The 13,852-nt window shown below is 49.1% G+C and overlaps 1 long non-coding RNA gene across 1 annotated transcript in view; it reads right to left on the bottom strand.

Annotated features, from left to right (window-relative positions):
• Window positions 1-2,030: 2,030 nt before the first annotated feature.
• Window positions 2,031-13,852, bottom strand: part of LOC137535705 (uncharacterized) — a 37,389-nt gene continuing 25,567 nt past the window's right edge. The window contains exon 2 of the long non-coding RNA XR_011024456.1: window positions 2,031-2,177. This is a non-coding gene — a long non-coding RNA (uncharacterized lncRNA). The remainder of the gene's footprint in view (window positions 2,178-13,852) is intronic.

Here is a 13,852-nt window from a genome sequence, read left to right as displayed (position 1 = left end):
CATGGCCCATAGAGTTGCATTGGATCTAACTGTCCAATGATGCATTTAGATAGATTAAAGGTGGCCATACACTCGTTAGATTAGCAGCAGATAGATCATCAGATAGATTTCTGATCTATCTGATGTGTTTAGGAACATTTTTTACTAGTAGGAATTGATTTCCAATAGATTTCAGTATGAACTCTATTGTAAATCGATCTGATGGCATTTATTTGCCATCAGATTTCCATTAGGGCCAATGCAAAATGATAAGCAATCTCAACAGATCAACCTAGATTTTTCAGCATGTCAGATCGATTGAAATCAATCGAAATCGATCGAAATTGGCCGCAAATCGATCGATTGGTCAATTGGTCTACGATCGATCGATTTCAATCGATCGGCCGTTAATCGGCCCAGTTAATTTTATGCTATGTTTAATGCTTTAGACCACAGACTAATTTTGAGTGTAGATGAGAAAAAGGAGACCGAGAGCCCAATATAGTGTAGTATGTTGTATAAATAGAGAAATTTGTAAAAAGTAAGTATTATACTTACAAACCTGGGTTGCTCTAAGGCAACCACTGTATCAGCAGGTGGGGAGATTAGGCCTGACCCCACTCAGGACTAAGATGTCGCTCTCTGTAGAAAGAAGAAAGGAGGGTATATCACCCTTCCACCAAGGGTGGACAACTTGATATGCAAGGATACAGAGGCGCCAGTAGGATAAAACAAGATAAAAGGTTTAAAACGGTCCCGGTGGCGGTGGTGGACCGTCCACATACAAACAGACCAAAAAAGCTGTTGATTGTAGAGAAAAATAATTTATTCACATACTCCTATAAAAAAGTGCAACGCGTTTCACGGGCAAACATCCCGCTTCATCAGGCAATGAATAAACGGAGTATCTCACAGCTCTGTGTCTAATGATAGCTTGGCACCTCTGTTTTTTTGAGTGTAATTCCACTTTAAAAAAAAAAATGACATAGCATATCAGTGCTACCTGCTGGGTAAATCGCGGTCAGAAACTTTTAAATACTGCCCCGCACGCTGACAGTGCAGCACCAGTGTACCATCAAATTGTGCTGCTCTGCTGCCCTATGCCAGCCAAAGGGTCAGCGAGGGGAGAGACCATGGCCCCTCCCATCCAGGCTGTACTCAGGAAGTGATGTGGCCACGCCCACTCTGCAGTTCCTGCGGCCACTCGTGTCCCATGTCGGGCATTTTGTATTCAGTCAGCTGCCGTAAAGTGCTAGAATAGAATAAGGTGAAGAGAGGAGAGAAAACCAGCAGGTTGCAGATGAGAGGCCAGCATTTTTTTCTAGGTGGGCACTGTGTGGGAAGTTTATATAAATTTGGGGGCCATTTTCTTGTTGGGGGAAATGCTGAATGCAAGTTTGCAAATGGGGTGGTGGGGGGAGATTTTGGGGAAAAGATTGTGTTGGTAGATCTCTTTCAGGGGCTCTTTGCATAGGTTCTGGGGCTGCATTTGGTCTGCCAAGTGCCAATTCGGGGGCGTCAAGTTTGCCTCAGGCAGCAAAAAATCCAGAGCCGTCCCTGATCTCTTCAACTTTAAGATTTTCAAAGTAGCTTGCGAGCTGAAAAAGTCTGGGCACCCATGCTATAGAGCACCAGGGATCTCAGACAGGAAGTCCCCTGCCCCCATCGGCAGTGAGGAGAGCCCTCGCTGTATTACCAATTCCTACACAGAAGTGGAAATCTTCATTAAAAATAAACCACATCTAAATATTACATGAGGAATGGCGATAAAAAATGCTCACTCCGATTTTACGATAATTAGATAACACATATTTATCTTTATCTGTGAGCTGTTTAATCATTTAACACCTCTGATTTCACCACCACCATCTCGCTCCGTTCGCCTTCCCACCGAATCCTCTGCTCTTAATTCCATTAATTATGCTTCCGCTTCTAATCCTCTCCCCCAGATTCATCATTTTTCAATAAATATTAATTTTCCTTAAATGCCCAATCTCATTATGGAGTGAGCCATCGCGGATCATTAAGGGATAGCAAACAGTCAACAAGAGTGGAGGAATTTTTTTTTTAATTAACATAAAACGCAGGTCAGTTTAGTTCTCTTCCATCGGCGCTCTAATCATCTGGAACTGGAACCCGCTGCAGACTCCTGGAAGTCAGAGGGCTGATTTAATAATCATGAACCCATTTTTTCTTTCCTAAATAGAGGAGGTATTTAATTTGCTGAACTTAATTAAAATGCTAAAATTAAAATAATACATCATGAGTGACTCCTGCTTGACTCGCATGTTATTTTCACTTGGTAACATCTTTGTCTTTTTTTAATTAGGTAAAAGGTAAATATAATATAGGAAAAGGACAAATTTAGCTCTAAGACATTTAATTACCACCAATTAATAAAAAAAAAGTATTGTAATTAAATTAAATTCCATCCTACGCTGTGAAGTGCTGTCAACAATGTTCTTTAATTTGACACCCCCGCCTGTTGCTACATAGATGCCAATCTTAAGTTATATCCATATTTCGTTAAGGAAGAACTTTAACCAAAGATTTAACTTAAATCCAATTCTGTATGGCTGATATTGTGGTGAAACCCAGAGGCGTAACTAGAAATCACAGGGGCCCCACTCACCTCGGGCTCTCCTCCTCCAGCATTAATAGGTAGCAGCAGCGGCGGACAGGAACACAGACATACCTCCATGTATCCCACTGCGGAGGTCCAATTTCTAAGTGCCTCACGCTACTTCCTGATAAACAGGATGTAGCATCAGACACTTAGAGAGCGTAACCTCCAGCATGTGGAACGCATGGAGGTATGTGTTCCTGCCCACTGCTGCTACCAATGATTCATGCTGGAGGATTCATGCGCTGAGGGGAGAGCCTGAGGTGAGGGAGGAAGTGTCCCCCCTCCCCGCCGATGTAGGTGGCCATGCTCCCCCCTCATGCTGCGACCCCTCCTGCCCCCCAAAATAGACCTGGGCGGGCCCCAGAGGGGCCCCAGGCCCCCCGAGCGTGTAGGGGCTGCAGCCCCTATTTTTATGCCACTGGTGAAACCCATCCCACAATGTGATGTCATGGCCATGGCCCTACAGTTTGCTGTCAGTGAACCTCTGCATTGTGGGAAATAACAGCTTTTTCCAACTGCCAGTGCCAAGCAAGCAGTATCTCCCTATGTGCATAGAACTCTCAGAACTGAACATTCCTGTGATGAAACGCGGAAAAGCCGCTGTCTCTCAAGGCGAGGCGGCTGTTTCCGCGTCCAGCATTGCGTCACAACGCGGAAAAAACGCCGCATGCCGCTTAGGCAGAGCGGCGGAATCCGCATTGGAGGCGGCTCCCGCACTCAGTTCACTGGATACATTGCAAGACAGTACTGGTGTGGCTGGGACTGATAGTCCACCAAGATTCAGACTTACACGCGCGCGAGCACAGAGGCAGAGTTTAAATAGCAGTTAGAAGGGTGTCGGCTGACCAGCTGGGTCAGCTGACAAATTCCACTGCTCTCATTGGACCAGCAATTAGGGAGGTCCTGGAAAGGTCCTAGAGTATATATACTGCTGGTTGTTCACTAGCTCCTTGTCTGGCGTGCGATCACATATGTGGGAGCACCCAGATCTGTAGTCAGATCCGTTAGTGTGCCGGGACCAGCTGGAGCTGTAATCCTACACTAAGATAGATTCTGTTGATAGCTAAAGTACTAGTTTGATTGTGATTATCTGTTATGACTTCCTGCCTGCCTTGACTATCCTCCTGAACTCTGATCTTGTACCTCGATATTTCTGATACTCTGTTGCCGAACCCCGGCTCGTTCCTTGACTCTGCTTCTGCCTCCTGATTTTGTACCCCGATATTTCTGATACCCCGTTGCTGAACCCTGCCTGTACTTTGACTCTGCCTTTGCCTCCTGATCCTGTACTTTATCTGTCCGTGTGTGTACGACCTGGCTTGTCCGACCTCGAGAACCGACCTTACCGTTAGAGGCGGTTCCTCGCTCTGTTAGCGATCCTTCCTCCTGAGGGTCACTTTCAGATATACCTTCCTACTGTCAGTCTGACTCCTCCCGTCTTGGAGAGCTCAGGTCTGCGGAAGGAATCTGTGCAGTACTCCTTGCTGCATTGAGGCCTTGTCCTCTAAGTGTTACAGTTACACCAAACACTACACTCTACTCAGGTGAACAGAGGTTAGTTTGTATATCGGATTATCGGTGAGACTGCAGATCATTTATAATCTGGTATATATCTATTTCCGGTGATACTGCAGATCACCGGTAATCAGATACTCTCTGCGCCCACCGATCGTTACAGAACGCCAGACCAAATACAAAATGGACGCAAACACTGATTGTCTGGGTGTACTTGCCACTTCGGTGGACAACATCAATCAAGTACTGGGCACCCACATGACTCTTATTGATGCCCTATCAGGGTCTGTACAAATCCTCCAGACATCAGTGGATCATGTGCGATCCTCTCCTAGCTCTGACATACGTATGCCTGTACCTGAAAGCTTTTCCGGCCACAGATCTGACTTCCGGAATTTTAGGAGTAGGGTGTTGTCCTATTTTGAGTTGAGACCCCAATCTTCGGGTACTGAGACCCAGAGGGTCACGTTTATAAAGACTTTGTTGTCCGGCGACTCCCAGTCTTGGGCATATAGCCTGCCCGCCGGAGACAAAGCTCTTACCTCTGTAGAGGAATTCTTTAACGCTATGGCAGTAATTTACGACGATTCGGACCTTGCTTCGACTTCTGAGCGGAAGCTCAAGCTTTTGCGTCAAGGCGAAGGTCCGGTCGAAGATTACGCGGCCGAGTTTAGGAGGTGGTCAGTTACGGCCAGGTGGGACACTTATGCCCTATTAGATCGTTTCTTGTCAGGGCTGTCCGATGAGGTCTCTGATTTGATGTTAAGCCAGCCCGAGCCTAGAACAGTCGATGAGGCCATCTCAGCGGCCATCCGAATCGACCGCAGGCTGCGCTACCAAAAACAGACCAGGGGTAGTTCCCGTGTCAGAGGGGTATCTTACACTACGGTCCCAGTGACTCCACCTCCTACTATTGCACCTTCTCCCGTCTTGCCTCCATCCGAGCCAATACAGATTGCTCGGTCAAAATTGACCCAGGTAGAGCGAAGACGGAGAATGACCGAACAGCTGTGTCTGTACTGTGCTGAAGGGGGGCATATGGTACAAAACTGCCCTAACAAGCCGGGAAGATGCTACCGTTTAGGAGTGGTAGGGGGTAGCACCCTAGGTGCCCGGCTCATACCCTTAAACGAAAAACGTTTGCTCCTTCCCTGTATGATTACATGGGGGGACAAATCTGAAGCCACAGAAGCCTTTGTTGATTCAGGCTCCGCGGCTAACTTTATGAGTTCAGAGTTTGCAGAAAAGTTGGGCATTCCGCTCACCTCAGTAAAACCACCTATCCAGGTTACTGCTGTGGACGACTCCCCGCTGCAAAGGGACCGTCCGCTGTCTCAGACACCAGAGGTGGAAGTCACTATTGGGGTTCTGCATAATGAAAGTCTAAGTTTCTTTGTATTACACATGACCACCTCCACAATTGTTTTAGGAATGCCCTGGCTGCAACTCCATTCGCCACAGATTAATTGGGCTACAGGACAATTAACTAGTTGGTCAGACTTCTGTTCCCAACAGTGTCTAGGGAAGGTGACTTTAGGTCAGACCAAGTTGCATGTGGAGGGGGTTCCCGAGCAATACTCCGAGTTATCGGATGTATTCTGTCCCAAAGCTGCTGACAAGTTACCTCCTCATCGCCCTTTCGATTGCCCCATCGATCTCCGTGTCGGTTGTATGCCCCCTAGGGGTCACTTGTATAATTTGTCTGGACCAGAGAAAATAGCGATGCAGGAGTACATTCGTGACAATTTAGCCAAAGGGTTCATTCGCCCCTCCCGGTCGCCTGCAGGGGCCGGTTTCTTTTTTGTTAAGAAAAAAGACGGAGGGCTGCGACCATGCATCGACTACCGTGGCCTGAATAAAATCACGGTGAAGAATCGTTATCCGTTACCATTGATAGACGATTTATTTACGCAAGTCACGAACGCTAAGATCTTTTCAAAATTAGATCTGAGGGGTGCATACAACCTGGTCCGCATTAGAAAGGGTGATGAATGGAAGACGGCCTTCAACACTCCCGACGGGCATTACGAGTACTTAGTGATGCCCTTCGGGTTGTGCAATGCGCCAGCCGTTTTTCAAGAATTAATCAACGAGGTATTCAGGGAGGTGTTGGGTAGATTTGTACTAGTATACCTTGACGATATACTAATCTATTCCAACAACCTCCCCGAGCACAGGGTCCACGTTAAATTTGTGTTGGACAAATTGAGGCAAAATATGCTGTATGCCAAGGTGGAGAAATGTATTTTCGAGGTGACCACTGTCACATTTTTAGGGTATGTGATCTCCACCTCAGGCCTGTCAATGGATCCTGCCAAGGTCACAGCTGTCCTGGAATGGCCACAGCCAGTGGGGTTGAAGCCCCTGCAAAGATTTTTAGGTTTTGCGAATTACTATAGGAGGTTCATAAAGGGATACTCCACGATAATTGCCCCTCTTACCAGTCTCACAAAAAAGGGGGCAGATACCAACCACTGGTCTCCTGAGGCTGTGGCAGCTTTTTCTCACTTGAAAAAATTGTTTTGCTCTGCACCCATATTGAGACACGTAGACACCTCTTACCCATTCATTGTGGAGGTTGATGCCTCAGAAGTTGGAGTAGGGGCTGTGCTGTCTCAACGCTCTGGGCTGCAGGGGAGGTTGCACCCGTGTGCCTATTTCTCTTGGAGGTTTTCACCGGCAGAGAAAAACTACGACATAGGCAACCGGGAACTTCTGGCCATTAAATTGGCATTTGAAGAATGGCGCCACTGGTTAGAAGGGGCAGAACACACGATCACGGTGTATACTGATCACAAGAATCTGGAGTACATCGAGGGGGCTAAGAGACTAAGTCCCCAACAGGCCCGTTGGTCGTTATTTTTTACGAGGTTCAGATTTATTATCACATACACTCCAGGCAGCAAAAACATCAAGGCAGATGCCCTGTCCAGATGTTTCGAATTAGAGACAGCACAGCCCCCCGCTCCTGAGTCCATCATCCCGCAGAGGCTGGTGTTAGCAGCCACAGAGACCTGGGAGGATTGGACAAAGGTTTTGGGTCCCTTTCAGCAGGATGTCCCTGAGGGGAAACCGGAGGGGGTCTTGTTTATCCCACTGTTTTTTCGTCTACAGGTCTTACAAATGTTTCACGCCCATAAGAGTGCTGGTCACCCTGGTGCTGCCAGAACGCAGGATCTGATTGCCAGGTGTGCTTGGTGGCCTTCTATGGCAACAGACTGCAAGGAATATGTCAGGGAATGTGCGGTATGTGCCAAAAGTAAACCCTCCCGGCAGGCACCTGTCGGTACCTTACAGCCTTTGCCCGCCCCGAGTGAACCATGGACCCACTTGTCCATGGATTTTGTGGGTGAGCTCCCCAGGTCTGAAGGCATGTCGGTCATTTGGGTGGTAGTCGACCGCTTCAGCAAAATGGCCCATTTCGTGCCTTTGAAAGGACTCCCCTCGGCCCAAGAATTGGCTGACCTATTCATCGTCCACATTTTCCGGCTGCACGGCATTCCGGAGAACATTGTGTCCGATCGGGGAGTCCAATTTATCTCTAAATTCTGGAGGGCATTCTGACACCAAATGGGCATGAAGCTGTCTTTCTCGTCAGGCTACCACCCACAGACGAATGGGCAGACTGAACGAATTAATCAGTCTTTAGAACAGTTTTTAAGATGTTACGTTGCGGAGGCACAGAATGACTGGGTGAAGTTTCTGGCTTTTGCAGAATTTGCGCAGAATAATTTAAAGAGTTCTTCTTCTGGTTTTTCCCCGTTCCAGATTGTGACTAGTGTTGGGCGAACATCTAGATGTTCGGGTTCGGGCCGAACAGGCCGAACATGGCCGCGATGTTCGGGTGTTCGACCCGAACTCCGAACATAATGGAAGTCAATGGGGACCCGAACTTTTGTGGTTTGTAAAGCCTCCTTACATGCTACATACCCCAAATTTACAGGGTATGTGCACCTTGGGAGTGGGTACAAGAGGAAAAAAAATTTAGCAAAAAGAGCTTATAGTTTTTGAGAAAATCGATTTTAAAGTTTCAAAGGGAAAACTGTCTTTTAAATGCGGGAAATGTCTGTTTTCTTTGCACAGGTAACATGCTTTTTGTCGGCATGCAGTCATAAATGTAATACATATAAGAGGTTCCAGGAAAAGGGACCGGTAATGCTAACCCAGCAGCAGCACACGTGATGGAACAGGAGGAGGGTGGCGCAGGAGGAGAAGGCCACGCTTTGTGAGACACAACAACCCAGGCCTTGCATGAGGACAAAAAGCGTGCGGATAGCATGCTTTGTACCGCCATGTAGTCATAAATGTAATAAAGATAAGAGGTTCCATAAACAGGGACCGGCAACGGTAACCCAGCAGCAGCAGCAGCAGCAGCAGCAGCAGCACACGTGATGGAACAGGAGGAGGCGCAGGAGGAGAAGGCCACGCTTTGTGAGACACAACAACCCAGGCCTTGCATGAGGACAAAAAGCGTGCGGATAGCATGCTTTGTACCGCCATGTAGTCATAAATGTAATAAAGATAAGAGGTTCCATAAACAGGGACCGGCAACGGTAACCCAGCAGCAGCAGCAGCAGCAGCACACGTGATGGAACAGGAGGAGGCGCAGGAGGAGAAGGCCACGCTTTGTGAGACACAACAACCCAGGCCTTGCATGAGGACAAAAAGCGTGCGGATATAGCAGCAATGCTTTTTGCCGCCATGCAGTCATAAATGTAATACAGATGAGAGGTTCAATAAACAGGGACCGGAAACGCTAAACCATCCCAGATGTTCATCGGTCATGTTACTTGGTTGGGGTCCAGGAGTGTTGCGTAGTCGTTTCCAATCCAGGATTGATTCATTTTAATTTGAGTCAGACGGTCTGCATTTTCTGTGGAGAGGCGGATACGCCGATCTGTGATGATGCCTCCGGCAGCACTGAAACAGCGTTCCGACATAACGCTGGCTGCCGGGCAAGCCAGCACCTCTATTGCGTACATTGCCAGTTCGTGCCAGGTGTCTAGCTTCATGCCCGGTTTCAGGTCCAGCGGTGCCAGCCACAAATCCGTCTGTTCCTTTATTCCCCTCCAAATTTCCTCCCCTGTGTGCTGCTTATCCCCAAGGCAGATCAGCTTCAGCAACGCTTGCTGACGCATGCCAACAGCTGTGCTGCACTGCTTCCACGATCCTACTGCTGCTGGTGCTGGGTTAGCATTTCCGGATGAGGTACAGCTTTGAGATGCGTTGGAGGAGAAGGAGTCAGAGAGGTAGGTGCTGCTGTTGTTATCCAGCTGTTTGCGGCGTGGGCAACACCCGCGCCGTAGCAGGTGAGGAATCGCTGCCAGGCTCCACAAGGTTCACCCAGTGCGCGGTAAGGGAGATGTATCGACCCTGGCCGAACGCACTCGTCCAGGTGTCAGTGGTGAGGTGAACCTTGCAGGCAACGGCATTCTTCAAGCTTCGGGTTATTTAGCTGACCACGTGCTCATGCAACTCAGGCACTGCAGAGCGCGCAAAGTGGTAGCGGCTGGGAACCACGTAACGTGGGATGGCCACTGACATCATGCCCTTGAAGCTGTTTGTCTCCACCACTCGATATGGCAGCATTTCGCAGGCCAGAAGCTTGGCTATGCTGGCTGGCTGTTACTGCCACGGCCCGGGGGTCATTTGCTGGCAATTTCCTCTTGTGCTCAAACATCTCAGAGACAGACAACTCAACCGTAGCGCTGCACACCGAAGGGCTGTTGGTTGTTGTGTTTGATGAACACTGGGAGACCTCAAGAGCACTAGTCCGGAAAGTGACAGTGTCAGCATCGTCTGATGTTTGTGAATGTTGTGAACCACGCAATGGCTGGGCTACTGCTGCTGCTGAGGCGGGTCTGGTGGTGAGTCTGGTGAACCCAAGGGAGGCAGTGTTGCTGGTGGTACCCTGTCCTGCCGCGTTTGCCCACAGAGTGGGATGTTTGGATAGAATGTGGCGGCTCATGCTGGTGGTGGAGAGGTTGTTAATACTTTTCCCCCTGCTCAGGCGGGTCTTGCACACCTTGCAAATCGCCATGGTAACATCCTCAGTGCAGTCTTCAAAGAAAGCCCAGACTTTAACTGGCTGAGGACTCGGACCTCGTGCGTGATGTGCTGGTGCTGCTTAACCCACTGCTGGACGCTTGAGAGGTCATCCAAGTAATTATCTGGTCCTGTTCTTTTGGATCTGTGAGGGTTGTTGTCCTGGACAACATGGGCAGTATTGAGTTTTCTTGGGTGCTCCCCTGTGGCCTGTACGTGAACCGTCAGGGGAAACACCTCTTCCCTTGCCCCTCCCTCTTTCACCGGATTTCTTCCTCATTTCACTTATCCTTAAAGTACACGCTGACTGGCAGCAGTACAGTGGCAGTACAGAAATGCTATACAGTGGTGGGTGAGCGGTGTACCACTATTGTCAGCAGTGACACAGAGCACAATGCTATACAGTGGCGGGTGAGCGGTGTACTACTGTTCCCAGCAGACACAGAGTGGAAGTAAACACAATGCTATATAGTGTGGCTGAGCCGTGTACACAGAGTGGCATTAAACACAATGCTATATAGTCTGCTATATAGTCACCCCGAACAGGGTGATGTTCTGCAGAACCCAAACAGTGGCAAACACTGTTCGCCCAACACTACTGGGAGGGAACGCAGATTTTAGTACCTAAACACACGATACAACATGTTTTCCGGGGTCGGACTCTGAGGCACATACAGATGGTCCCGATCATCATCCTCATCATACAACTCTTCTCCTGAGTCTGACCCACCCACCACCTCTGCCACCCCAACATCCCCAGACACAGACCCCTCATCGTCCTCAACATTAACTTGGGATGCTGGCCTGAGCCAGACCTCCTCCTCCACATCAGGCCCCATCATCTCCTCAATGGCAGCCCTCATTAATCGCTCTGGCGACGGACTGATGGACACAACGTTCTCCTCCGGGGAGGGCTGCTGCTGACCACTGGCTGCTGGGGTGGATGTTATAGCTTGCGTGGGGCGTTGGCTGTTGCTGTTGTTGGGAGTGCTGCTCACAGCGGAGGTCTCTGGGGAACTCATGTTGAGCTCATATAGTGGTTGACGGTGAGTGGAGTATTACTGATCCCAGCAATATACACACTGACTGGCAGAGTACGCAATGCTATATAGTGTGGCTGAGCGGTGTACACAGAGTGGCAGTAAACACAATGCTATATAGTCTGGCTGAGCGAGCGGTGTACTACTGTTCCCAGCAGAATCAGAGTGGCAGTAAACAATGGTATATAGTCTGGCTGAGCGGTGTACACAGAGTGTCAGTAAACAATGGTATATAGTCTGGCTGAGCGAGCGGTGTACTACTGTTCCCAGCAGAATCAGAGTGGCAGTAAACAATGGTATATAGTCTGGCTGAGCGAGCGGTGTACTACTGTTCCCAGCAGAATCAGAGTGGCAGTAAACAATGGTATATAGTCTGGCTGAGCGGTGTACACAGAGTGTCAGTAAACAATGGTATATAGTCTGGCTGAGCGAGCGGTGTACTACTGTTCCCAGCAGAATCAGAGTGGCAGTAAACAATGGTATATAGTCTGGCTGAGCGGTGTACACAGAGTGTCAGTAAACAATGGTATATAGTCTGGCTGAGCGGTGTACACACAATGCTATATAGTCTGCTATATAGTGTCAGTAAACAATGGTATATAGTCTGGCTGAGCGAGCGGTGTACTACTGTTCCCAGCAGAATCAGAGTGGCAGTAAACAATGGTATATAGTCTGGCTGAGCGGTGTACACAGAGTTTCAGTAAACAATGGTATATAGTCTGGCTGAGCGGTGTACACAGAGTGTCAGTAAACAATGGTATATAGTCTGGCTGAGCGGTGTACACAGAGTGGCAGTAAACACAATGCTATATAGTCTGGCTGAGCGAGCGGTGTACTACTGTTCCCAGCAGAATCAGAGTGGCAGTAAACAATGGTATATAGTCTGGCTGAGCGGTGTACACAGAGTGTCAGTAAACAATGGTATATAGTCTGGCTGAGCGGTGTACACAGAGTGTCAGTAAACAATGGTATATAGTCTGGCTGAGCGGTGTACACAGAGTGGCAGTAAACACAATGCTATATACTCTGGCTGAGCGAGCGGTGTACTACTGTTCCCAGCAGACACAGAACAGTAAACAGAATGCTATATAGTGTGGCTGAGCGAGCGGTGTACCACTATTCCCAGCAGACACAGAACAGTAAACAGAATGCTATATAGTGTGGCTGAGCGAGCGGTGTACCACTATTCCCAGCAGACACAGAACAGTAAACAGAATGCTATATAGTGTGGCTGAGCGAGCGGTGTACCACTATTCCAAACAGACACAGAACAGTGAACAGAATGCTATATAGTGTGGCTGAGCGAGCGGTGTACCACTATTCCCAGCAGACACAGAGTGGCAGTAAACAGAATGCTATATAGTGTGGCTGAGCGAGGTACACAGAGTGGCAGTAAACAGAATGCTATATAGTGTGGCTGAGCAAGCGGTGTACTACTATTCCCAGCAGACACAGAGTGGCAGTAAACAGAATGCTATATAGTGTGGCTGAGCGAGGTACACAGAGTGGCAGTAAACAGAATGCTATATAGTGTGGCTGAGCAAGCGGTGTACTACTGTTCCCAGCAGTGACACAATGACAGGGGGGACCCTGGCTAGCGTGGCTGGAGCGCGAACTACCCTGCCTGCCTACCCAAAGCTAAACCCACAGACAAATGGCGGAGATATGACGTGGTTCGGGTATTTATTTACCCGAACCACGTGACCGTTCGGCCAATCAGAGCGCGTTCGGGTCCGAACCACGTGACCCGTTCGGCCAATCACAGCGCTAGCCGAACGTTCGGGGAACGTTCGGTCATGCGCTCTTAGTTCGGCCATGTGGCCGAACGGTTTGGCCGAGCACCGTCAGGTGTTCGGCCGAACTCGAACATCACCCGAACAGGGTGATGTTCTGCAGAACCCGAACAGTGGCGAACACTGTTCGCCCAACACTAATTGTGACAGGGAGGTCGCCCAAGTTCTCCCCTTTGCCAGTTGCCTCTTCTCCATTCCCAGCGCTGGAGGATTGGCAGAGGTCACTCAGGGACAATTGGGGAATTGTTAGAGATAATTTGCAGAAAGCGTTCCAAAGTCAAAAGGGTCAAGCGGACAAGAGACGTTCCATGGAATGGAAGTTTCAGCCAGGGGATTTAGTCTGGGTGTCCACACGTCACTTGACCCTGAAGCAGCCTTCTGCCAAACTAGGCCCCAGGTTTGTGGGTCCGTTTTCTGTGACCAAAAAGATCAACAACGTCACTTATACCGTTGATCTCCCCGCCAGCATGCGTGGGGTGAGATCATTTCACGTATCCCTGCTCAAACCAGCAGTCCATGTGGGCCCTACTCCTCCTCCTCCTGTCCTGGTGGATAGTCATCCTGAGTTCGAAGTAGAGAAAATTTTGGACTCTCGCATTGTCCAGAACTCGGTACAGTATCTGGTACACTGGAAGGGATATGGCATTGAGGAGAGACAGTGGGTACCGGGGACTCGCATGCATGCGGATGAGTTGAGGAAAGAGTTTCATGCCTTACACCCCGAGAAGCCTGGTAGGAGTTGTCCGGAGTCCACTCCTCGGGGGGGGGGGGGGTACTGTGATGAAACGCGGAAAAGCCGCTGTCTCTCAAGGCGAGGCGGCTGTTTCCGCGTCCAGCATTGCGTCACAACGCGG

The sequence above is a fragment of the Hyperolius riggenbachi genome, chromosome 10 (genome assembly GCF_040937935.1).
Source record: "Hyperolius riggenbachi isolate aHypRig1 chromosome 10, aHypRig1.pri, whole genome shotgun sequence".
NCBI lineage: Eukaryota > Metazoa > Chordata > Amphibia > Anura > Hyperoliidae > Hyperolius > Hyperolius riggenbachi.
This window is presented reverse-complemented; position numbering and strand designations above follow the sequence as displayed.